The following is a 6,000-nucleotide window of genomic DNA, read 5'->3' on the forward strand; positions in this document are numbered from 1 at the left end:
TCAGTCTTCACTGTCCCCTCTGGTCCTTCCAGCTTCTCATGGTCCCTCTCATTGGTGACTGAGGAGCTGGGGCCTAGGCCATTCTGTGCGTCAGGAAGGACGGGCTGCGGGGAGCTTTCTGCTGCATTGTGTGTGTAACTAGTGTCCCGGGGGTGGGTGGCTATTGGGGGGTGCTCCTAGGTGGAGGACCTGTGAGGGGTGTGTCAGTAAACAGAGAGCAGTTCAGGAAATCATTGGATGTTATTGTGGAAGGGACTTAGAGATTGTCCTTAACCATTTACAGATGAAAACACAGGGCTCTGGAAGAGGGAAATTGGATTGGCATGAACAAGTCACATGGGGGCTGGTAATCATGCTCATCATTATCATGCTGGGTATTTATTAAGTGCTTACTGTGTACTAGGGATTATTGTAAATTTTTTGTGTTTTAGTTTATACAATCCTCACACTACGCTAGGAGGTAAGTATTGTCATGCCCATTTTACAGATGAGAAAAGGGAGACTAGAACAGTGAGGTCAGTTTCTCCAGATGGTACAGCAAGCCCATGCAGAGCGATGGAATGTTGTCACACTGCACAGGGAGTTTTGCTCCTTCAGATGGTGACATATGTATTAATATAGAAAGCATTTCTTTAGAGCTCCTTAAAAACAATAGCAGACATTTCACCAAAGAGGATATAGGAATGGCTAATAAGCACATGAAAAGATGCTCAACATCATTTGTCATCATCAGTCATCAGGGAAATGCAGATTAAAATTACAGGATACACCCACGCAATTGGCTAAAATTAAAGGAAAAAAAAAAGACAATTCCAAATGTTGGCATGGATATGGAGCAACTGGAACTCTCATTGCTGGTGGGAATGAATGATGAACAACCACTTTGGAAAATATTTGACAACTTCTTATAGAGTTAAACATACACTGATCAGATGAAACTGATTAGTTGTCCCCTGAAACTAAATTTCTAGGCATTTACCCAAGAGATAAAAACATATGATCACACAAACACAAGTACACAATGTTGATAGCGGCAGCTTTATTCCTGATGGCAAAAAACTATAAACAACCCAAATGTCCAGTCCATCAACTATTGAATGCAAAACTAACCATGGTACATCCATTTAATGGAGTACCTCTCAGCAATAAAAAGGAACAAATCAACACAGGCGGCAACATGGATGAGGCTCAAATGCATTATGCTAAGTGACAGCAGCCAGACACAAAGGCTACATGCAGTATTATTCCATTCAAATGAATGCTCCAGAAAACAGAACTACAGGAACAGAAAACACCTCAGTGGATTCCAGGGACTGGGGTTGGGAAAGGGGTTGAATGTAAAGGAGCATGAGGACGTGATGGAAATATCTGATATCTTGATTTTGGTGGTGGTTATACTGCTTATACATTTGTCAAAACTCACCACACTGTGCATTTAAAAAGGGTGAATTTTGGGACTTCCCTCGTGGTCCAGTGGCTAAGACTCCAAGCTCCCAATGCAAGGGGCCCAGATTTGATCCCTGGTCAGGGAACTAGATCCCACATGCTGCAACTAAGAGTTCGCATGCCACAACTAAAGATCCCACACACGGCAACTAAGACCCAGCGCAGCAAAATGAATAAATATTAAAAAAAAGAAAGAAAGAAACAAGGGCTAAGATCTTAAAAATAAAAAGGGTGAATTTATTACGTGTAAATTATACCCCACAGAACCTGATCTAAGTATACAAACAGTGGCTGGAGAGGATAGAAAGTACGATGGTCATTCTTGCCTCATTGCGAAAGTGACATCCGAGGAAAGAGGGGAGCCATGCACTCTCTGGGAGAAGACTGTGTCAGAGAGGGAACAGCCACTGCTGAAGCCCTCAGGTGAGGCGTGCACGGCCTGGGCAAGAGCCAGCAAGGAGCTGGTGTGGCTGAAGTGGAGTAAGAGCCGGGGTTGTAGACGGGTTCAGACAGGCCCTGGGGAGCGGGGTGCATTGGGGGGCTGCAGAGGGCTCAGGCTGTTCTCTGAGTGCGATGGGGGCCACTCGGGGGTTCTGTGCAACTTGCCTTTTAATAGACGCCACTGGCTGCTGTGTTGAGAACGGTCTGGGCCAGGGACCAACCAGGAGGCCTTTGTAAGAATCCAGGCAAGAGGCGTTGGTGGCTCAGACCAGCATGGCAATGGTGGTGTTGAGGAGTGGTCGGATTTGGGATATATTTTGAAGGCAGAGCCGGCAGGATTTCCTGCTGGATTGGATGTGGGGTGTGTGAGAGAGAGGAGGTAGGGATGATGCCAGGGTTTTTGGCCTGCGCAGCTGGAGCTCCAGCTGAAAACCCCATGGGGGCTGTTACCTGTCCCTGGGGCCTGTGGCTGAAGTCAAGACAGACACGGGGGAGGGCTCGGCCCTGCTCCCGGCTCTGGGGCTCAGGGGATGGGCTGCCCGTACTGGGTATTCCATTACCCTTTATTTATTGGCCTTATTGGCTTTTGTCATTTCCTCGTTGTCTCCTGTCTGGAGAGAAGACTATAAATGTGATGGATTGATACAGGATACAGGAGGCCCAATTATCTCTGTCGAGCCGGCCTCTCCTCTTGGTCAAGCCCTCCCCGTTCTCTGTCTTTGCAGCACCTCCCATAGCCTTGCAGGCAGAAGCAGCCTGGTCCCTGGCTGTCCAGGAAGAGGGAGTGCAGCCCAACAGGGTGAGTGGCAGACAGACGGTCCCCAGGAGACACGGCTCCAAGAGCAAATACAGGAGGCAAGCTCAGCCCCACGGAGGCCGGGCCGGAGGACAGCGGGGTGGGAGGGCAGGACGTACCGCCGCCGGTCAGCCCACACCCGGGGAGGGGGGCTCTGCTTCGACTTGCACGCCTTTCTGGAATCCGAGCTGGCGCCTCCCTCCACGAACGCTGGGGTGATGGGGCTTTTCTCTCCGGCAGCAGGTGCCTGGCAGCTGCCCGTGGATGCCAGCCCCGTGAACTGGCCTGGGAGGAAGTGCTTGTCGGAGTGGTGATTGTACGTGCTGGGCTTGGGCTTGGCCTGTCCCTGTCCCCTGCCCTTCAGGCTGACTTGGGACACCCACAGGAGAGCGGCGCCTTGGGTGGGGGCCCCCGGGGTCCCTCTGGGGTCCCCCCAGGATCCCCTGAGACAGAGCTTGGCAGCTGCCAGGCTTTGAGTGTCATTTCTGGACCAAACCCCTCGGCCCCCACCTCGGGCCTGTCTGCCTGCCTCTGTCCCTGGGAATGTCCTGAGGCCCCTGGTCCAGGGCGGTGGGGACAGGAAGCCTGAGGTTCCTTCTTAGGATTTCAGGCATCTCCCTGTGGTCACGCCCTGCTCGCTCCCCAACACGGACCCTGGTTACTGTGCCTTGAGCGTGCATGTGTGTGAATCCGCACCTGCCTCTCCATGTAGGCGAGGATCTCATGTAGGTGACGTCCTTCCAGAAGAACAAAGAGTGGAAGGTGGGACTGGGGGTGAGAATAGGAGCCGGGGACCTAAGAGGACAGAAGGGCAGGAAGGATTCAAATGGAGGAGAGGATCCAGGTGAACCAGTGGACGGTGAACGGCTGGGTTGAGGGGGTGTCTCTTGTGCCAGCATTCCGGGGCTGCTCTCTGTGCCAGGCACGGGGCGGGGGCCAGAGAGTGTGGTGCGAGCGGGCCGGCCTGGCCTTCCCCAGCCCTCAGGCAGCGCACAGGACGGTGCGCTGGAGGGGTGTGCAGGCGGGGCAGGAGACACAGTCCTGCGGCTTCCCCAGCCCATCCGCCGTGGCCTTTGGCATCTCCTAGCTCTCGGCCGCTGCCCGCTCTGTCTCCGCCTGTAGGAGTGAGTGCCTGTGCTGTCTCCCTGCCCCTCCCAGCCTCCCAGCACTGAGTCTCGAGGCCGTCAAGGCTGAGGCGGAAGAGCGGCTGGCACGGGGCAGGGAGCAGCCAGGGCCCTGGCCCCAGGGTGAGAGCTGACGTCTGTCCGGGAGCATCTCTCTCCCTGCCAAGGGCTGAGATCCTGAGCTGCATGCCTTCCTTCTGACACAGGAGCCGGCATCCGTCCCTCATGGAACCTGGACCCCAGCCTCACCCCAGAGTGGCCGGGTGACAGCTGTGGCGGTGTGGTGACCGCAAGGGCCTCTCTTGCCTCCCTCCAGATGCGCCTGACACCTCCCAGGCCACTTCGGGTAGCTACGGAGACCCACACAAGGGGCCCCACACCCAGAATCCAAGTTTTGGCTTCAAGAACAGTGAGGAGCTCCTGCACTGGCCCATTCCAAGCGGTAGTGACCTGGAGCGTGTCAGAGGGGAGGCCTGGCCCTTTACTGCTTATGGTGAGTGCCCCAGCCTCCCCCACCTCCACGGGCTCCACAAAGGGTTACTGAGCCACTGCCGCGTGCCAGCCGCTGAGCGAGGGACTGGCCGCAGTGCTGAGTAAAGCGCACTTAAACCCTGTCCTCATGGTTTTGTTTTGCTTTTAATTCTTACTTTACGTGGGAGCACTGTATAGTTGATTAACAATGTTCTGTTAGTTTCAGGTATACAGCAAAGTGATTTGGTTATACATACACCTGTACCTATTCTTTTTCAAATTCTTTTAAGGTTATTACAGAGTATTGAGCAGAATTCCTGTGTTATACAGTAGGTCCTGGTTGATTATCTGTTTTATATACATTAGGGTGTACATGCTAATCCCAGCCTCCTCGTTTTTCCCTTTCTCCACCTTTCCCCTTTGGTAACCATAAGTTTATTTTCTAAGTCTGTGAGTCTGTTTCTGTGTTGTAAATTAGTTCATTTATATCATTTTTTTAAAGATTCCACACATAAGTGATATCATGTGATATTTGTCTTTCTCTGTCTGACTTACTTCACTTAGTATGATTAGGTCCATCCATGTTGCTGCAAATGGCATTATTTCATTCTTTTTTATGGCTCAGTAATATTCTATTGTCTCTATGTACCACATCTTCTTTATCCATTCATTGGTAGATGGTCATTTAGGTTGCTTCCATGTCTTAGCTATTGTAAATAGCTACAGTGAACATTGGGGTGCATGTATCTTTTTTTTTTTCTTTGTTTTTTTTTGGGGGAGGCACGCCAGGCGGCATGCGGGATCCTAGTTCCCTGACCAGGGATCAAACCCACGCTGCCTGCTGTGGAAGCGCGGAGTCTCACCCACTGGACTGCCAGGGAAGTCCCTGTATCTTTTCAAATTATGTTTTTTTCTGGATATATGCCCAGGAGTGGAATTGCTGGATCATATGGCAACTCTATTTTTAGCTTTTGAGGAATCTCCATACTGTTCTCCATTGGCTGAACAAATTTACATTCCCACCAACAGCGTAGGAGGGTTCCCTTTTCTCCACATCCTCTCTAGCATTTATTGTTTGTAGACTTTTTGATGATGGCCACTCTGATGCAAGGTGACACCTCGTTGTAGCTTTGACTTGCATTTCTATAATAATTAGGGATGTCGATCATCTTGTCATGTGCTTTTTTTTTTAAACAGTGTGAGTGAAAGTTACCTCTTGAAATTGGCTTTGTGACAGTCTTCTTTTTGGATTACCTCCCCCAGGACATTTCTAGAGGGCAGGTATCATTTACAGCCCCACAGGCCTTGTTAATATGAAGTGCCCATGAGAAACAGTTTTAAAGTTGTTGTTAACGGAAACGGCCCCAAGGCGGCAGGATTTCTTCATGCCCAGCTTGGTTACTCCGGCAACCAGAGCCTTGGAAAGTCAAAAGTTGTGTTTGGGGATTGTAAATTACAACGGAATGTGCCAGAAGAAATACCCAAGGGGGTTGTGTCTCATTACTTCCTCCCCCTTACCTTTCACCTCCGGGTAAAATCCCAACCCCTGCAAAACTGCTTTGCTGAGTGTGCTGTTGTCCGGAGGCGGGGCGACTCCAAGCAAGGAGGCTGGAGGTGGGAAGCCCACCACCAGAACACGTGGAGACCAGGTGACTTTTCAAAGCTCTTACAGCCCTGAGGGTCCACCATTCTTTGGTTGCATTAGGCTTTGTTTAGCTGTAA

The 6,000-nt window shown here is 51.0% G+C and overlaps 1 protein-coding gene across 3 annotated transcripts in view; it reads left to right on the plus strand.

Annotated features, from left to right (window-relative positions):
• LOC118903859 (nuclease EXOG, mitochondrial) overlaps nucleotides 1-4,460 on the plus strand; it is a 34,077-nt gene extending 29,617 nt beyond the window's left edge. For 2 of the 3 annotated variants that reach the window (XR_005021878.1, XR_005021880.1), the window contains 3 exons: nucleotides 1,711-1,869; nucleotides 2,613-2,999; nucleotides 4,014-4,460. The gene's annotated coding sequence lies outside the window, so the exon portion shown is untranslated. The remainder of the gene's footprint in view (nucleotides 1-1,710; nucleotides 1,870-2,612; nucleotides 3,000-4,013) is intronic. The other variant, XR_005021879.1, reaches the window with a different exon arrangement.
• Nucleotides 4,461-6,000: the final 1,540 nt, after the last annotated feature.

The sequence above is a fragment of the Balaenoptera musculus genome, chromosome 11 (assembly GCF_009873245.2).
Source record: "Balaenoptera musculus isolate JJ_BM4_2016_0621 chromosome 11, mBalMus1.pri.v3, whole genome shotgun sequence".
In the NCBI taxonomy this organism is placed as follows: Eukaryota; Metazoa; Chordata; class Mammalia; order Artiodactyla; family Balaenopteridae; genus Balaenoptera; species Balaenoptera musculus.